The sequence below is a fragment of the Zonotrichia albicollis genome, chromosome 9, assembly GCF_047830755.1.
Source record: "Zonotrichia albicollis isolate bZonAlb1 chromosome 9, bZonAlb1.hap1, whole genome shotgun sequence".
In the NCBI taxonomy this organism is placed as follows: domain Eukaryota; kingdom Metazoa; phylum Chordata; class Aves; order Passeriformes; family Passerellidae; genus Zonotrichia; species Zonotrichia albicollis.
The window spans coordinates 26299026-26319259 of NC_133827.1; the positions used below are offsets into that span (position 1 = coordinate 26299026).

The 20234-nt window shown below is 39.1% G+C and overlaps 1 long non-coding RNA gene across 1 annotated transcript in view; it reads left to right on the forward strand.

Moving 5' to 3' along the window:
• The window catches only part of LOC113459558 (uncharacterized), a 115244-nt gene extending 95510 nt beyond the window's left edge, over positions 1-19734 (forward strand). Inside the window, exon 4 of the long non-coding RNA XR_012581615.1 lies at positions 19048-19734. This is a non-coding gene — a long non-coding RNA (uncharacterized LOC113459558). The remainder of the gene's footprint in view (positions 1-19047) is intronic.
• Positions 19735-20234: the final 500 nt, after the last annotated feature.

Consider the following 20234-nt stretch of genomic DNA (forward strand, 5'->3'; position numbering starts at 1 on the left):
TCTCTGCACCAGAAAATAGATATTTTCTATCTGATTTGCCCCACATCTGCACAGCCAGCAGAGGTGATCACAAGGAGAACACACAGAGCACCTGGATGCCCTGGGGGGATGCTCAGAGCACCACTCAACCTGAGGTGAAGTCACCTGCTTCTACTGAGAAAATCTGAACCAAAAGGTTTTGATATTTGGCTTTGATCAAATCCATCCTAGGTCAATGTCTTGAAAGCAGAGCAAAAGCAATCCCTGATCCCAGAACCACCTCTGACTTGAAGTTCTCCTGGAAACACAAAAGCATATCAGTAGAAGAAAAAATGGGAAAATTCTTTTACCAGAGTGAGTAATATTAGGAAGGTATTTCAGCTGAAATACAATACAGAAAAAGGACTCTCTTCACACACACATTATTAACTTGAAAAGAAGACATTTATGTCAGGATTCAGAGATTTTCTCTCAGAGAATTCACTTCAAGAACAACTTCCTAAGTTAGTCCAAGATTCCCCAAGCTCCCCACACCCTGAAATAAAGAATTACAGTATGTACTTTCCTGAATGGTTTTGCCTAGAAATCAGACTTGATGCCCTTTTATTTTTCCCCCAATATTCAATGGACAGCAAATATGCAGCATGAAGATTTTTACCCTTATCATTTAATAACCTATCTGTAAGAGAGAGCTGTGATAGTGTTAAACAATCTCAAATACCACTCTTGCCATCAGGTCTGATGAAAAGATACAAGGAGAGAAAACTGCAAATGCAAGAAACATGGAAACAGATATTACATAAGCTTGTCAATGCTCTTTGAGCAGTATGTAAAAATACAGACACACAGATCAAGATAGGAACAAACCTGAATGGGGTTTTTTGGCCTTAGGCCAAATAAATAATTCTTCACTCTGGAATTCAGCATTAAGTATTAATGGGTCATAACTGCCTCACTGCTTGGAAAGGGTCAGGTTCAAAAGGAAACCACAGGGTTTGTCCATTGCCTCTTTATGTCTGACAAATGGCTGAGGGTTTCCTGGAGATAGAGAGGTTGTGCCCAAATGTTTGGTATTGAAAGAGCAGAGAGACCTGTGAGAATTAGCAGAAAGGTGAAAATCCCTGAGGCATGACCATGAAAAAAAGCTGAGAAGAAATCAGACACATTAATATTAACATTGAACTCATTTTAAGCAATTAATTAGTATTTCAGAGAGAAAACACTCATTAAAGATTTAGCTGAGTGTAAGAAGTCATAATAACCATGTTACCTACACCCTCACTAGCAAAGAACAGGTTTAATATTCCTGATGTTTTTCAGACAAAATGAATGGGAACCAGATGTTATTTTTCTCCTTCCAGGAGGGAAAATAACTAAAAATTGAGTACACTGTTGTGTTTGAAAAATTATTTTCTAATCAGAGACTTTTTGTTTTGCTTGTTCATAAGTAAGCTATTCGTGCCTTTGTATTTGAAACACCTACTATTTAATTACTGCGCAATAATTAGTCCAAAATTTACTTGAGCCCCCTGCCTCTCCATCCACATATCATAATTTGTGGGAGAAAAACTTCTCAAATGCTTAGGTTAGCTTTTAAAATGGCTTGTTTCTTTCAGATTTTTCTGCTCATAAGCAGAAATTGGGACTGAGCAGCTGATTTGTTACTTCATTTCTTATAGTTTAACCTAGAAAGGACCAGACCGTCTAATGTCCATATACTGGTGTGCACAAATGCCTTTGCACGTGTAGCTAACACTAAAATCCTCATTTTCAGTCCTCAAATACAGGCAAGTGGTTGGTACAACAAAGTCAGCAAATGCTATTGGTGTAACAGTTAATTGAAGACCTCTAGATATTTCATATAGAAATATTTTGTATTCTGAAGGGAGGGAAGACGTGCAAAAGCAGCAGTACTTCAGACAACAGTGTACAAGAAAGGAGCTAGACTGCAAGTATGGCCTCATCCTTCCCCTACAATATCTCTGGCCACAAACAGCCACGTGCGCAAGCCCTGCTCCCCAAGGGGCTCCTTGCTCTCAGTGTCCCAGGCCCTTAAAGCTCCCCTGTCCTCACCTGCCCTGGGTGTCTCTGGCTCAGCCTGGGACTCTGCAGGAGCAGCCCCTGCTGCCTCTCAGCCCTCTGCCTGTCCTCTCCCCTCAGATCCCCGTGCTGTTCCCATTGCCACATATGGGTGCAGAATTAAGCAAGCTTGCTGACACTTGTGTGTATGTCACTGTGATGATAGTGTGGCAGGAAACTTAGCACATTCGGAGTGTACTTGTGAAAATCCCAATCTCTGCATGCTGCCATTTGTATGTGTAACATTTCAAGGAAGCCAATTTAATTACCAAGGAGAGGTCACAGTGCTCTAGGTACAGAGGCCCTTTGTCCATGCAGAGCTACACCACTTTTTGACCTTCTTTGCCTCAGATATTACAAAACTGCAGGAGTCTGCTATCTCATCCCTGTCACTGCCATCTGGAGCCCTTTTCTTCTTTTCATGTTACTCAGGAGACCCTTTGGTATTTTTAGGAATATCAATTTACTCTTTTTCAGAAAAATATCTATGGAAGTATGCCAAAGAAACACTCCACAAACCCAGCAGATGCATTATGCGAAGACACCTTGCAGTCATTAAATGAGGTGACTACTCTAAAGCCCATCACTTCCTACTGCTTTTCACATCATCATGATTTTTTGACCTCCTAGTCTATACCCTTTAACAAGGATTTAAATACACTAAAAACAGCACAACACCCTCTGCCTGCAGTTTGCCTTAAATAAATCTTTTCGACTTCCCACTGTAGTTTTCATTTTATTCTTTTACTCTCATTTATAATGACTCCTTGGCATCCTGTTTCCTAACAACATGCTATTAGCACTTCTGGGTTGTAATCCCCTCTTTAGCTGCCTAACCCAACGCTAGCATTAGCATCAGCGTTATCGTGTTATCATGTAACAGAGCTGCATGAAAAATTACAACAGTTGTGCAGCAGTTACACTGTAATTATTTAGTGCCACTCAATGTGAAGTGCGCAGTAATAGGTTGCATAACCAATTAAATTTCTGAATTCTGCTCACATAAGAAGCCACTGAAACAATGTCACCATAGAGGTTTCTCAATCCTGTCTGTGACTGATTTGTGCCTATTGTGTTCAAAAGGGAACCAAAACCTGAGGATTGCTGGGTTTTTCTACTACTCCCAATAGCAAGGAAAACACACTGCTGTGGTCTTGTGAACTGCTACAGTTATTAGAAACTATGTTAATATGGGAGAAGAGTGCTTGGGGGGGAAAAAACTGTTAGATGAGTAAATTTACACTCCCCAGGGGTGTTCTTCAGCCTTAGACAGAGAAATCATAAGGAAAAAAGTAAATTACTTTTTCCAGCAGACTTTTATAAGCATATTACTGCTTATAAATATAAATTGTATGCAAATGAGAAATGTGTAGGCATACTGATGCCTATTCATCTGACTTGTGCAGTGTCCAGGCACATCTGGAGAACCACTGCAACAGGCTGATTTCATAAATGTGACAATGTCCCTTTTTGAATAACAATGTTTTCCATTTTCCTGACATATATTTGTTAATAAACATCATGGAATAAGTAAAATGTAGCGTTAATTACAACACAAATGCAATACACTTTTGTAACCAATGTTAATTAAGATTTAACTATTTTCTTTACAGCTTAAAGCTGGCTACCAACTCTGTAATATGCCTGTAAGATTCATATGCATCACTCATAAAACTTGAATAACAGTATTTTGAAAAACTTGAAAAATTCAAGTTACAGTTTCCTTTGGAAAGGCAAGAACTCCTGTGTATAAATTTATGAGTGTGCCTGCATCTGTATTTTGCTACTAGAAGATATACATACATACAAAGAAAACAAGCTATATGTAAGTTTTAGAAAACAGATACAACTAAGTAACAGCAAGATTCTCAGGCCTCAGTTCCCTCTGAATTAACTTTGGATTCCCAGTCAGTAGCAGGAAGGAGAAAAGAGTGAGATTTTACTATCCGTACCAAGTAGATGCTTGAGATCTTTCCTTTTAAATTAGTACTTGCCTGGTGGAAATTTCTGCAGCTTTTCCTGGGCAATTGTCAAAGGCTATGAATTACATGAATCAATGAAAAATGTGGTGGGTTGTTTTCATGAAGTTGGTTTTTCCCTTTTGCTTAGATTGCATCAGCTTCCCATTGGTTACTTGGTGTAATTCATTTTTTGGTCTATAAAATTTTATAGTAGAGTACGATAATAAATCAATCTTTATCTCTAACTGATGCAATTCTGTATTCAAGACAATAACATTAGCTTATATTTTGAGAAAAAGAAAAACCATAGTCTCTGTAATGCTATCCTATGGAAAACTTTATAAATTCTTACACACAGTCTCAATGAAGCATAGTTGCTGTTACAGCTCTGTGAAAGGAGATTTGAGGCTGTTCTTATTTAACTTCTGTTCTCTTTGGTAACAGATGAGAGAGAGAGATTACATTTTTCATTAAAAAAGGGAAAGAAGTAGCAAACCCAGTATCCACCAAATAAAAACTAAAATATGCACCTGTGGAAAGCTGCTGAAGCCAGGTCACTTGACATAAGAGGCATCAGTATGAGATGGACACCACAGCAGTGCAAACAAGCGACTTTCAAGAACCAGCAAATCTGAATTTCACTTATTCCATGACGAATCTCTTGTGCATTTTTGCCCATTGAAAGATCCACTGAACTACTAATAACTGTCATGAGATGACGACTTCAAACTTCCATCCTTCCTGGTTTTTCATTCCTGTAGAATGAAAATTTTGCACCAAGGAGATACTCTTCTTTTCCACATCAGTTAGGTCTGTCCTAAAACTCAAACTTAGTGCCAGCAATGTCTGAATTTAACACTGCCATGAAGAGACCAATGGTAAAATTAACTTAAAATCAAATTTTTTTTTTTTATCCACTCAACTTCTATGTCTGTGCTGTATAGGACTCAATTTTTTTCCATTTTTTGTAATTACATAAGGAGTGAAATTATATGAAGACATTTTATGATGTTGTATTAGACAGTACTTTAAAAGTTTTTAAATTTACTGATACCACTTCTATTTTGCTGCATGACAGGCAGAGTGTTTCCAAGGGATTCCAAAGAACAATATGAAAATTTTATGAAGTTATGAAAGAGCCACTACTACTTGAGCTCAGGGAATTGTTTCCTCCAAGCCATCCTGAGTTAACAACTCAAGGGCATCTCCTGCACACAATGTCTTTGGGCAGCCCTAGGTCAGAAAGAGGTAAAAACAATTCTCTGATTTGTTCCTGCCCAGAAATCTGACCATCAACATACATCAGTAGCAGAGAAACTCATTCGTGTTGAAATCCTAGGTTAAAATATTGGTTTAAAATACTTTGATATTTTTTGTCTGAAGCCTAATAAATGTGGAACTCTTCATGTTTCAGTTTGGTTTGATTTCTTTCCCTTTACAGCTATTCATGCTTTTGCAAAGTGGGAGCATAAAGCCTTAACAAATTAGAACTCACATTCCTTGGAAATATTTTACAGATATAAGGTGGCAAAAATCAGGTAAAACATCCCACAGAGAAAAATTAGCCCCATTAGTTTTGATGAACGCTATGAACTTTTAGAATTATACCAAAATTCAACATCCATCATTGGTGCAGATAAAGTTATTACTGCGTTACAAGGGCAGATTTCTGTGACTAACATTGTGGCACTAGGTTTTAGCTTCCTCTCATCTTTGGTGCAAATGTAAATTTTAAAACAACACCAAGAAAAGCAGCTTTCTCTCACACTGAAGTGTTCAACCAGAAGATCCCAAGAGGCTTCTGTGATGGTTCATTTATAAAATAATTCAACAAGAGCAGTTAAGTGATTCTGTTGTACAGTTTAAGTGCCTTTGCTAATTTTCCTGGCCCTGAGGGGGGGTTTGTATCATATATTTCATTTGAAGCAATATAAATTTCAGAGAGCAATCAGAAACATTCCCTAAGGAGTGCAGGGGGACATCTGGACAAAGAACTTCCTTTTATAAATACACACCACACATTTTTTGCAGCCACTCTTGCAATAATAATGTCTACCCTCTATTTCCTCCACTTCTTGATGGGGATTCTGCTACAGACTTAAATACTAATGCACACTAGTTATGCATATACGGACTTGCACTATTAACACACTTTCATATTTTTGATCAAATACACATGCAAAAATGAAATTAATCATTTTCTAAGCAGAATCTGAAATAGAAACCAGCCTTTCCAACTCTGCAAACCCCAAGGCTGAAAGCCACACACAGACAGCAGTGCCTCAGAGATAAGATAAGGAGCTGCAGGAGTGGTTTGCAGATTTCCCAGAAGATCCCTCATCTCACTGCAGGGTGGTGGTGGGTTGGACACACAGCTCAGTGTGAACAGAACACCCTGCAATACTGATCATCTCAACAACTCTCCAGGATTCCCCTCTTTCCAGAGGCAAGCATTCAGATTACCTAGAGCTCCCTGTGAACATACTGTCTGTGAACACCACAACCAAAAAGTTGTTGAGCTGGACTCCAGCAAGCATTGTACAAAAAGACATTCACCTGGGTCTTGTTGTACTGGTGCAGAGTTACTCATTAAAATTTATGGCCATCTTCTGCAGTGGACAAGACAATCATTCAAACAGCTGTAAAATCTGCAATTGCATGAAAGACTAAACACAAGGAAAAGAGCAGAAAGTATCATAAATCATAAACACAGGTCCTTAGTGTAACATTAACAGCCAGAATCTCCATTTCCAGTGACAAGGCTTAAAAACCACATTGGATTCACATTGCTGTGTTTTTTTAATGTGCTGGATTACCCAGAAGGTAGCCACCCTACAGTCCTAAGCCTAGAGGACTCTTCAGGGCAGTAATAAAAGAGACAGGGAAACATTTACTTGGTTCATTAACTCCAAGAGCTCAGTGTATTATCTAAAGTGGAATCTTGTGCCTCCTCTACACAATGTGGCCACACCAAATGCTGGGGGCTCTGCAATGTGCCTTTAAAATATAGGAAATTCTGAAGTGTTGATGCTGCCATTGAAAGGGCAAGGACATCTGGATCATTGGGCCCAACTCCTGTGAAAGTTTAGCCAATATTCCAGGTGATAAAAAGTGCTGCACATACACAGACCTAAAGAAGCTTAAATCACGCAAAGGAGAGGACATGTACATTGAGAAGGCCCAACAGAATCCAGCCAAGCACTGTGGCAGCCTGGCTAGAGACTGCTGCATGTACTTAGGTCCATTGCAACTGCATGGGAGCAGATCTAAACAGAAGAACACAAGACAGGGAACATTTTTTTCATCCTTCTGACCCAGTAGATCAGCAGTATCCAAATAGTAATACACAGTAAATTCCATGTCCTTCTCTGCTTTCCTTTCAGACCTGTGAGAAAACAGATGGACCCTCCTGCACACCCTCTAGGTCAAAAGATTTGTTGAACCAAAGAAAGAAAATGCCAACACCCTCTAGCAGCTTTCTGTGCTTCTCCTCACTGTGCTGTATTTTTACTTTATCCCTTTAAAGATCTAGCTTAACAAGCCTGAAATACCAAAGTCTATGTATTGAAAACATATTGAAAGAAGGATTTTTTTTTAATACCTGAAATGGTATTGGCCTTTTTGATTATCAAGAGCCAGCATTTTTCTCAAGCAGCTGCAACATTTCTCTTCATCATCTCCCTTTCCCCACGTATGATACAGTGTCAGAGCAGCTGAGGCCAGAAGCATAAAGGCTGAGATACCATGAGAAAGGCTGTTCTCGCAACAAGAGTAGTAAAATGCATTCAGAAGTCACAAGAGATGTGGCAGCAACACAACATGTCCCTTTCCATTTAACAAGTTCATTGCTTTTGGATACAGCTGTTCCAACTTCTGGGAACTTACTTGAACTGAATGTTTCAGTGCTGTAAAAAGTCTGTAGTATCAGCCAGAATAAAGTCTCTTAATTTACTTTCTTATTTTTGAAGTTTAACACTAACACCCTTTCTGCATAAGTTGTTTTTAAAATAATGATTTTCATTAAATAATGGCATTTTGCTCACTGAAATAACTGAGGAAACCCCTGTGTACTCCAGTAAGAACTGGCTGAGGCCTCCAACATCAAACTCTGTCATCCTTAAAGACTTGACCCAGCACCATTAAACATTACTGGGAATTATGCCATTGGCTTCAAAGGGAGTAGGAACAGGCCCTAAATAAGCAAAACTTCTAGTTATTACTCCAATGGGAGTAATCTTGTCAGGCCACAGAATGTGCCTGCATAAGCCAAAAATTCAACAGTGCTTTCTCAATGATATACATACACTTCCTAGGAGTGTTCTGAATTTCTGTACGCACAAACCACTCGATGCATGTATCAAGTAATTGTACAGAGAGGCACAAGAGAGTTCTAAGAGAGCCCGTGTATGAACCCCAGACTGTTTACCTGATGGATTCAGGGCCCTTCCCCAGTATTATCCCTCCAAAATATGCATGCACAGACAGACAATTAAGTCTCACAGAGCAAATTGCCACAGCATGTCACAGGAGTTTTATAATTAAGCTCTGCCCAACTTCTGCCTTACTCTGAAATGAAATTAATTGAAAGGGGATGGAATTCCATAGGAGTTTTTTCCTTAGTAGTGTTATTTGACTGCTGGTTGGTTTGCTGACAAGTGAGGCAGACTGTGCCTTAAGCAGAACAGGGCAGAACAAACCCCATACCCAGATATGTGAATTGCCTTTGCAGAGTGGAATCCAACTACTGCAAGAATTCTCATTACCCACACAGCCACACATGGTAGAACATTGAGACAGGACAAAAATCTGTGCTATTCATATCTGGTGTCTATGACTTGGAGTGTTTGAACCAATGTACGTATTTGGGATTTTAACTCAGTAAGAGAGCTGTTTTCAGTGCTTTAGAGAGTGTTCCAGTAAGCAGCTAAACTCAGGGGTGCCTAAATTACAGGATCACAGAATATGGTGACTTGGAAGGGACCCACAATGGTTGAGTTCAACTCCCAGCACTGCACATGATACCTCAAGAATCACACCATATACCTGAGAGTATTGGCTAAATGCTTCTTGAACTCTGCCAAGCTTGGTGCTCTGACCACTTCCCTGGGGAGCCTGGTCAGTGCCCAAAAACCCTTTGGGTGAAGAACCTTTTTTAATATCCAGCCTAAACTTCCCCTGACACAACTTCAGGCCAAGCACTGGTCACCACAAAGAGGAGATCAGTATTTATCCCTCCTCTTCCCCTCACAAGGAAGATGTAACTGCCTCCTCCAGGCTGAACAGACCAAATGCCCTCAGCTGCTCCTCAAGTAGCTTTCTCTCAAGGCCCTTCACCATCCTCATTTCTCTCCTTTGGATACTGTGTAAGAGCATCTTCCTTATATTGCCGTGATCACAATACTAATAAGCATGGTTTAAGAATTACTACAGCTCCTGGTTCCCTTTCCCCCCCACCCCTCACTATTATTTATGCCTCACCCTTCCAAGCCCAAAAGTCAACAAGGTCAGAAAGCTTTATTGAATAGGTTTTCTAAATTACATTTAAATGCAATTTCCAGAATCCATTATGCCAAAACAATCTAAGCCTAACACGCTTTTGAGAACTCAAGCATTGCATTTTGCTTTTCTAAATCAAATTACACTTACTCCACTTTACCAACTTCCACAAGGCTCAACACATGTCCACACTTTTGAACCTTCAGCTTTCTTTGTATTTCACATTTTGCTATAAACAGCCTTTATCCTGCACACCAAAGGAATCAAGGATGGATATAGGCCAGGATAAACTCTCAAAATATCTCATTGTGGATTTTTCCTCCTCATTTCAGCATTCATAACTGTATTTTAAAACCACAGATATGCAAAAGAATGACTCTTCTTGGTATGAAACAGCATATTCAGGTTTTAATCTTAATGAGTTCAAACATATCTAATATGTTGAATGAGTAAAGAAAATCTTCAGCAATACAGAAGAAGATATAATATTTTTTTGAGATTATACACCTCTGCTTGGCAGAAAACAGGCAGATTCCTCAGGGACAGACAGAAAATGCAAGAAGTTTGAACTCAGCAGCTCAGGAGTTGAACTTCAATTAAACAATGAGCTACAACAAAGATGATATTAGCTACTAACTCTTGAGACACCTACCACACCAAAACCCATCCTTTGCCAGAGATTCTTGTTGGATTATTGATTGGTGAGAGTGCAATTTTTAAAGGAAATTAAATCTTTTTGGAGAAGGACAGTTCCAAAACTGTTAGATAAGGATTATTGTAAAGGGAATTGAACACTGGAAAGGGAACATGCATCCACCCTGAAGAGTAGGGATAGCACATAACTGCCTTGAGAACAAAGAAGGGGGGGGGGGGGGGACATATTGTTGGATGTTATCTGAGACATGATGAAAGAAGTGTGTCCTCATCTGAGAGTTTTTAAAACAAAGAATATGATGGATGTGTGCATATACTACTCAAAGGAGAGGGCCTCCTCTCCCTCAAAAGAACACTGATCTCCCCACAATTTTATTCATCAATACCATGCTGGCTGGCACAAGGATTGTACCAGCTCAAATCCCTTCCCAGCCCTGGGTAGATTTGCTCTGTTGGTAAGATGAAAGGTGAGGATTTCCCCCAGTAACTCTCCAGATGAACTTGCTGGAGGCCCCCTGTGGCAGGAAGGCAATTTATAGACTCGTGACACGCAGCAGCTGCTGCCGAAAGCTCCCCACGGCTTTTGAAGCCACACTGATCACTGCTGCCATGGCCTCCCTGCTCCAACAGGATCTTGAAAAACAAGAGTTTATCCCAGGGTTCACAGATTTTCAGGGTTTTCTCTTCTCTACATCAGACTGCTCACATGGAGACTGTCACCAGAAACATGTCCTCTACTCTATTACCTGTTTAACACTTGTGCTAAAGGAAGAATGCACAAGTAGTTCAAAAGTTTCTGTAAGGCCTGGAGTGCTGTCACAAAACTAATGAGTTTTATACTGCTATCTGAAGCCACTATTTTCTGAGCAGGCTGATGGCATGGTAGGAAGTTGGATTTGGTCCATTCAGTAGTTTTAAAAACAGCCCACATTGTCTCCTACTCTGAAATCTACCCATATACAGGTAAAGAATTGATTGTGATCCTTGTATTTCACTAATAGCCTGCAGTTTGCATTTCTCCTGAGCCCCCACCATCTGGCATTTTCAGTGTACACATTTCAGTCCAGTACCACTTGCACTACTTTTTCAATTGTATCCTGCATGCCACATTATTTCTCTTGGATGCAAGAAACCAAGGAATTCCAAGAGCTGTTAATGGCATTTTTCAGTTCAGCAAAAGTCAGGAAGATTTTACCAGTTGGCATTTTTTTATTATTCCCATCTCAAGGAACAGCTGCTTTTCCCCCCCTCTGTTGGCATCCTGCCAGGAAAACAAAGCCATCTAGTTAAGACAGATTGTCAGTAACAGACTTTAACCTGATGAGGTAATCACCAAATCAAGTCCTAAGAACAATGATAAGGAACAGGGATTGCTTTACTGAGTAAATGAATAGGAAATCCCCCTGAAATAATATAAATAAAATTCCTGGAGGTCTGAGAAAAACCTGTCCTGTAGGGCAGAAATTTTCCATGTAGGCAGTCCTGACTAGAGCTGCTATTCTCTGTGCCATGTGCAATGTGCCAATCAGATGAGAACCTGTTTTCTTTTCTCTCCTTGTGATGCTGCCTTTTTAAATGTCAGGATTTTGCTTCAAGTAAAATATTTATCCTGGACAGGCTCTTTAGAGAGCACCTTTTTCACTAAAATTCTCCTGAAGAAGCAGGGAGAACACCTTAGCACAAGGGATCAAAAAATTCCTGCAGCCTGACCTAAAAGTCCTCAGAAAGCATCTCAGGGTCAGGTGTGGGGGTGGCATGCACTGTTACACTCAACCAGGTAAATGGCCAGCCAATACTTAGAGCTCCCAAAGCTTTCAGACAAATACCTACATATTTTGCCAGAGCAATTCATTAAGCAAATGCAGAGTAAACTTAAATTTATAGTTAGATACTGCAAGCTAGAAACTCCTGGTGCTGTAGAGAGTCAACCCAGAGTCATCCCAGAAAGACAGGAAGGTCCTTAGAAATCTTTTAGGATCTTCTTCACAAATATCTATGCTACCCATCCAGATTCCATTCTTTTATTTCCCATTGTTTTAAATCACTTACATTCCTTTCTCCATCACTGCTTTTGTTCCTGTTATCCTTCACTAAATTTAAAAACCAATTCCAAAATAGAATCCAGCTACTACTTTGCTTGGCTCTAATAATAATATTGTGCCACTCTAAGAAAGCAAATCACCTGCATCCACTTCAGCTTCTTCACCAGTGAAAATGAGTACACAGCTTTCCAGCTATAGTCAGCCTCTGATACATTTGGATGAGACTTGTTTGCAGCACTATTATTGTAATTTATTACACCCCATCCTCCCTAAATACCATTTTCCTTGCTGCAAACCAAAGATCTCTTTTTCCTGGCATCTAGCAACCCTGCAGTATCTTTGTTGACATCCTGCCAAGATCTTTGCAGGTTCTCAGCAAATCTGTTAGTCTCTGCTGGGGCCAGCTGCTGTCTACAACCCTCACATATTCTGAGTTTCGTTCGATTAGAAACCCCCCTGAATATATTACATGCTTCTGACCTCAAGGGTAATCAGATGGAAAGACACTTCTGCCGACCACTGCAGAATCCTTAGCTCACCAGCCCTGAAATTCAATTTGTATTATATCACAATGGGGGAGAAGAGATCAGGTCAGAAGAAGAAAGGAGTTTTCATCCAAGTCTTCCTCCAAAAGATTCAATCTTGGCATCATGTCCAGAGACATTTATCCCACCCTCCCAAAGAAACAGATGAAATCTCAGAAGCTGATGAGATTTGAACTGTTACCAACTTTTAAAATAAGCTTCAGAGCTGTCAGCATCCCAGTTCCAATCCTTCACAGACTGCAACATACTCACATGATTCAGCATTATTTTATTATATGTCAAATTTTTCATACTTTAAGAGATTTTTTTGTAAAACTGGAAAGATTGGAGTGGTTTTTCACTCCTCAGGCCTCACACCATGCAAGTACATAATGTGCAGGTGGTATGAAAAGCAATGGTTCTAGGACTAGATGAAAACTGAGCAGGACTTCAAGATCAGATTGACATGTCAAACCTGGCAGTATAAGTTCTATATAGGAACCAGCCCAAAAGACCCACTCTCTGAAGTAACCATAAAAACCCAGGAATTTTTACCACTTAAATCTCAAAAGATTGATCCCCAATAACTGAGGAGTACTGGAGGAAAAGACACAGCTTCCAATCCTATGCAGACCAAAGAGAAACAAACTTCCAACACCTAGAAAACAGATGCACACTCACTCTCTAGCCCCTGCCAGGGATGCCTAGGTACCACAAACGCACAACAGTCCCAAGGTTCAGAGGAACTGCAGGTTTTTAGCTGTTTATGGATTTTCTGGACCCAGTTTTAAGGTGGCACAGTTGTGACCTTTAAAGTGGCAATGGGCTCCAAGGTAGCATTGGGGTATGCTTTCCAACTCCTTCCAGTGCAAACACATGCAGTGCAATCTTTACCCTCCTTGGAGTCCAGGGCTGGGTCAGACCTTTGTGTCCCATGATTTCTAGAAACTGGGGTTTGGCAGACCTACCTTTCCTTCTGCTTACTGTTGCTCTGTGAGCATATGACAAACTAAAGAGACCATAAGCACAGCAACTGAAGGAAAAAAGCAAAGCAACTGAGCTACTTCTTGGAGCCATGTGAACATGCTTGTTGCAAGAGATGGTCTTGGGCTGTTTGGTTTAATGCCTCAGTGTGAGTGGGTGCCACATGATAGGGTTGTTGATATCACTACTGACTCTCCTTGTGGAATAGCAGTTATTGCACCCTCCAGCCCAGCTTGGCTGCACTCAGAGGAGCACAGGAAGCACCATCCAGCTACATGAGGAGTTTTTCTCCAGTTTTGTACAAATGGAGAATTAGCAGGTGAGAACCTCAGAGCAGAATGTCACATTTATGCACCCATCTCTAGGTCTTTTAGGAACTCACCACCTTAAACATCGGTAAATATCTCCAACCAAGATGCAGTATGGTTACTGATGCAAAATGCATCTTTAGCAAGCCTACCAGCAACAATGTACTACCTTAATGCATGGCATAAACTACCCATCAATATGTGATCAGCAGCAGCTCTTACTCTGCCCTGTAAGTGCACCCTGGTGGGTGCTGACATCATTTGTGCTAAATGCCAACTGAACTCCAGATCTCTGCTCTCAGCTGACCGAACAACCCCAAACAGATTGGAGGGTACCAAAGGACAGGCACATGCTCAGTCTACTCACAAACCTTTGCTAACACAACTTCCCCTTCAATTCACATTAGTTCCAGCTAGACAGCATTTGTGTCACAGGAGAAAAAGGCAAGACAAGTAGATTAAGGGGAAAGGACTGTACTTTTCTTTAGCACTGCCATATTGTTATCATGAGAGTCAATGCAAAAAGCATTCCTAATCTGACGTGTCAGGTGCAAGACTCAGTATTACTTCTTCAGAGAAAACTCATGCTGTCACTAGAAAATGTTTCAGCCACAATAGTGCATCTTACTTCAAACATTCCACACAAAATGGTACTTTCTGAGTAACTAGGAAAAGTTGCCTGGTAATTTCATAGAAATTATCTGTTCCTAAATAATAAAGCTCTCAGATATCTCCAAGACAAAATAAGTACACCCAGAGAGTAATGCAAGTTCTTAAAAGAATGGTGTTGAGGAAGTCTAATAACTGTCTAGAACAAATTACACTGCATCAATAATTAACTGTGAGTGCAGAATCAGAGAATCACAGAATACTCTAAGTTGGAAGGGACCCACAAGGATCATCAGCCCAGCTTTTAAGTGACTGGCCCATAGAGGGATTGAGCCTGGGACCTGGGCATTATTAGCACTATGGTCACCTCCCAGACAGATAAATACAAAACTTGGGAACTCCATTGGAGTCTGACCACACCACTAGTCACACAGGTATTTTAAAGGATTCATGTGGATGTTTTCACACAAAATTTATTCCTATTACCTTCAACAGTTTCCTTAAAAATCAAGACACTGTATAAATTGCTGTATAGTTCTCAGATAGTTTCAGTTTCTGGAGCTCAGGACATGCTCATTTACATGTGTTTAACAGTTCTGGACAGCTTGTTCTGCAGTCCTAATCCCACAGACATCCTTCACCACACTGTGAGGTGAACTGGCTCTCAGCAGAGGTGCACACACAGCAGCAGGAAGAACATGGCTCTTTACAAGAATTATCAACTCATTTGTTGGATTGATCCTTTGAACACTGGCTACTGTTTTCCAAATTCTCTTTTAGAATGATAGCACCACCCCAATGGCCAGATATAAAGGACAGGTGATTAGAGATCTTTTACACAAAATACATTAAGAAAGTTCATTAATGCCTGACACTGGGGAAGGGGCAGCACTGGAATTCCATATGAGGGAATCCCTGCTCAAGTAAAAAATATATTAAATGTTGGCAATTAACAGCAACATGGCTAAGGAAAATAGTTTTTAAGAGGTCAGTCAGGGTAAATTTTCAGGTTTCAGTCCAGAGAAAGCATCTTTGACATTAATTGGGATTTTTACATATGCTAGATCCTTAATCTGGGAGAATTTCAAATAAGGCAATATTTTTCTCTTCACCTCTTTTATGTATTTCTCTCAAACATTTAAGCAGCTGCATTTTGTAAATTTACTCATTGGTGAAGTCCTGGCTTCATTTTTGTTCCTATGAGGTGTGACAGTTTCTTCTGGGCCTGAGATTTTCCACTTGCTTTAGCAATATTCATAAGCTAAGTTTACACATATGCTTAGATATATCTTGGACTGGGATTTAAGAGAAACAGCTCTGTGAATTTGCTTGCATGTCCAACTTCTTTCCCTCTGTTATCCACTCAGAACAAAAATGCTCAAGTTTCAAATCAATTGTTCCAAAGATTTGTAAGCATATTAGGAGGATGTCAGTCACACTAATTTAAGCCACCCTGCTGTGCAAAAGAAATTGTTCAAAAAAGTCATGCTCCCTCTCAATCACATTGTACTATAAAGTAATCTGGCATAACCAATTCAAAAAATATCAGACCCATAACTATACAATGTGAAATGTAGTGTTGATAAGATGATTTTTAATTAGAATTTAAAGCCCATTTTGCAGTTACTCTAGGAGACCCATTTTCATCTTTAGCCACCTAGTATTGAATATTAAAGATTTGCTGGATGCAGTATTTAATAGGTCAAACACAATAAAACTACAAATGTAGATAAGGGAGAATCCTTTATTCAGTGAGGGAAAAAAATTCAATTCAAGAAAAGAGAACATACAGAGCAGAACTGGTTGCAAAGCTTTCATTAAAATAGGTGCCTGCCCTGTTCTCCTTCTTGACTCCCTCTCAGCTCCCTCAGCAAATTAGAAAAACACTAGAGAAAAAGCTGTTCATAAAAAGTTATTTAAGGAAAATGATATCATTTGAAATTATAAAAACTATGTTATTTTACAGTAAAAACTACTTTAATGGAAAAAAGAGACTACTATTTGTTAAAAAAATTCAAGTCAAATTGTTCTTAATCAAGTTTCTTGAACCGCTTCAAGTCCATTCTTCACTATATGTAAAGTAAGGGCAAATAAGATTTTTCATTGAGGAGCATTTGAGATGCTGGGTTTAATTGCAACTTAAGATATACTTGTCTATAATTTTTTTATAACTCTTCATATTAAACTATGCTTTAAATGTGTATTTCCATGAATAATTTGTTTAAATACTTAAAAATTGAATGAACAGTTTAAGATGAGATATATATCAGTTACTAATATAATCTGCTTGCCCATTTCAGAATCATGTTCATTTCCCTTTTGATCAGAAGGTTTTCTAACCCTGTCACCACTGCAAAGGTGACAAAGGTGAAATCACATTGAAACAGTGCTTCTGAAACCCATAAACATCCCAAGCACATGAAAAGAAATTTAAAATCTTGCTTATATGACTATTTTTGTTTTCCATTTTAATAATTATAGTAGAATCCAACTTGTACAATGTAAAAACAGGAACTCAAGAAGTGATTGCCAAAGAGCCTGTTGAGACTTGGAACGAATCAACCACAGGAAATCTCATCTGGGGAAATGTGATAGTTAGTCCTGTAGAAACAGTTCAAGAAACTCAAAACAAAAATTAGAATGTCCATGACATGAAAGAAAACCTTTACCTTCTTTTTTGCCCTTTCCATCCAACTGTACAGTAATTCAAATTAGTGGAAAAACCACTATTTTCATTCTTCCCTATTTGGTTCTTAATTGTATACATAGGGGTTTTTCCACCCATTTCCCCATTCTTCAGCTCATATCATACCCCCTTCTTCTGGCATCTTGGATGCAAGAAGAATGTGGAAATAATAAAGAGAAAGAAACTAGACAAGTGAAGAAACCCTCTTCCCTGATGACCAGCCAATGCACCTTAGTTAGAAAGTTTCTAAAAGAGAATGAAGTTTTGTATCCAAAAAAATCCAGTTGGGAAGGGCATCTTGCAGCTATGAAAATAGCTTTGTATCAGTGTTTCAAAACACTCAAAAGTATTTTTCCTACCCCAAAAAAAACACCAAACAAACTACAACCAAAAAAAACCCGAACAAACAAAACAAAATTTAAAAATAACAAAAAACAACTACCAAAAAACCCACACAAAACAAACCATCAAAATCCAATCCATTAACTAAACACCAAGTTTTGCCCTGGCTCTCATCATTGGGTTTGGCACTTCACACTCTTCTGGGAAGTGCTAATTGTAGGGATGCTATGCTTACATCTGACCTGCCTTTTGCAACAACTCCCAGCTGCTTCAGTGAAGAGAACAAAAGCCAATTCCCGAATTCAGCCACTCAACAATCTTGACATCTAAGGATAAAACACATTCACCTTTTATGAGCTGGCACAAAGCCCGCACACTAGTTAAATTTCACTTGAGTCTTCCCACAGATGTGATTTCCCACTTCCCAAGTGAGTTCCTGTACATAACTCAAGCAACCAGCAACTCTTAGGAAGATCTCATTTGGTCTGATTCTATCAGAATATCACAGATTTCTCTCTCTGAGACTATTCTAGTGCTGCAACTTTGGACACAGTTAGAAAATATTGAAAACACCTACATCAGCAGACCTTTGTGGCTTTGTGCGTTGACTCACATCTTTCTTTTCAATTCTCTTCCCTTTTGCAACTTTAAATGCCTGTGAGGGGATTTTTGTTGAAGTGTGTCAATGGCAAAATCAGGGCACCAGCTTGTTAAATAAACAATCAGCCCCCAAGCCATTCCAGAAAAAGGAAGAGATTTCTCATACTTACATCTTTTGTGAGTTCAGGTTTATTTAGGTTTCGAATCCCTCAAGGCAAGCACGCAATGTGTAAAGCAGAAGTCCATAAGAGAAACATTTTACCCCTATTGCTTACTAAGAAGAAGCAAGGCTTTCAGAAACAGATCAGAATGCCACACTTCATTAAACAACAGCAGCCTTCCTTGTCTAATAAACTTTCTCCTTTATTTTTCTATTGCAGTCACTTGTATCTATTTTTAAAAGACAGCTTATCTTCCATATAAACAAGATATTAGGTGACCAATGGCTCTTAATGCTTACACTGTAAGAGAAACATCCAACTGAAAGGAAATCTCTCTCCCTTTTATATCTTTCTTTTGAGTCTAAGAACGCATGGATGTTACTCAAAAATAGTTCAGGCTGTATAGTTAAACACAACTTGAGTCATAGTGACACAAAAGAATTAGCAGAAGAAATTCATTCTTGTTTGTTAAAACATCCAGGATCTCACACATTTTAAAGGTTTAGTTTGTGCATACCTAGATACGTGCAAAGATACAAAGAATGTTGATTTTCCATATGAATGCAAAGATTTTCAGAAGGATGTAAAGAAACCTGACACCAGAAACCTTTCTCTCCTTCAGATTTGGTTGAAGAAAACGACACCATAATGGAATGGCTGACTGAAGTTCACAAAGCTGGAAAACAACTTTGGACCTGTTCTCAAACATTCATCATTTCCCACTGGCATTAGAGAAGAGTCTGAAGTTTCTTCAAATTGAAGGATATTCAGATCCAGGATGGAATGATAGGAAAAGGCCAGCAATACATTGAAGTTGTAAATTTGAATATAGCTGCATTCAAAAGCACTTGGATCCTACCTGTGTATAAGAGCTCCTTAATAAATAAATCTAAGATAAAGCCTACTGAACTCTCAATCTAGTTGAAATGCACACATGAGGTGAGTAGAATGAAAATATTTTATTACTGGAGGAAAATTAGGGTTCCCTAGTGAGTCCCAGCAGAATTAATTGCCTCTCTTACCATGTTCAGTGGAAGTTAAGTGTGACCCATCACAACTGGGACCCAAGTACAAATGGTCAGGAGACTAATTTAATTTTTTTCATTTTGCAGCAAATAAAGCAAATTTCACCTTAGGCAGATTTAATGTGATTATAAAGGAGCAGAGAACACAAGTGGTTCTATAGAAAAAGAAAAGCACATCTATAATTTCACTTCTTTTGCTTATTAAAGAATTGCAAACTTGTCCTGAGGTTTCTCCATTGTCTCTTGTGACCACTGACTGCCTCTATACTGCATTATTTTGTGAAAAACAGAAAGAAACTTTATAAAAAGTTCACCACAATTTGTTACTGCTCAGCAGGAACATAATCTGGACTTCTTGCAGCGCTGTAACCCAATTTATTTCCCTGTCAGATCACTTGATGGATGTGTCTATAGAGTTCTCAAACAGGAGATAAAACTTTTTACCACTAAAGGCAGATAGTACTTTGCCTTTCATCTGCCATCCAGGGGTTCAAGCAGCACCTGCTCAGCAGGGCTTCACTAATTCAGTTCAATTTTTTGAACAACCTATTTAAGAATTACAGCAGAAATAAAATATAAACACTGGTGAAAATCTCCATTCTGGAGTTTGCAGCCTGAGCAATGTGCTATTCCTTCATTTTAGCTCACAGCAATGCTGACCTTAAATACAGCCAAAGAATGAATATTTAGACCAGCTGCATTGAGGCTCTGAGTGAGATGTGTGTGCCTGAAAAAGCAACAGCATGCACATGCACTCAAAGTTTTTCTAATATATTCCCCATTA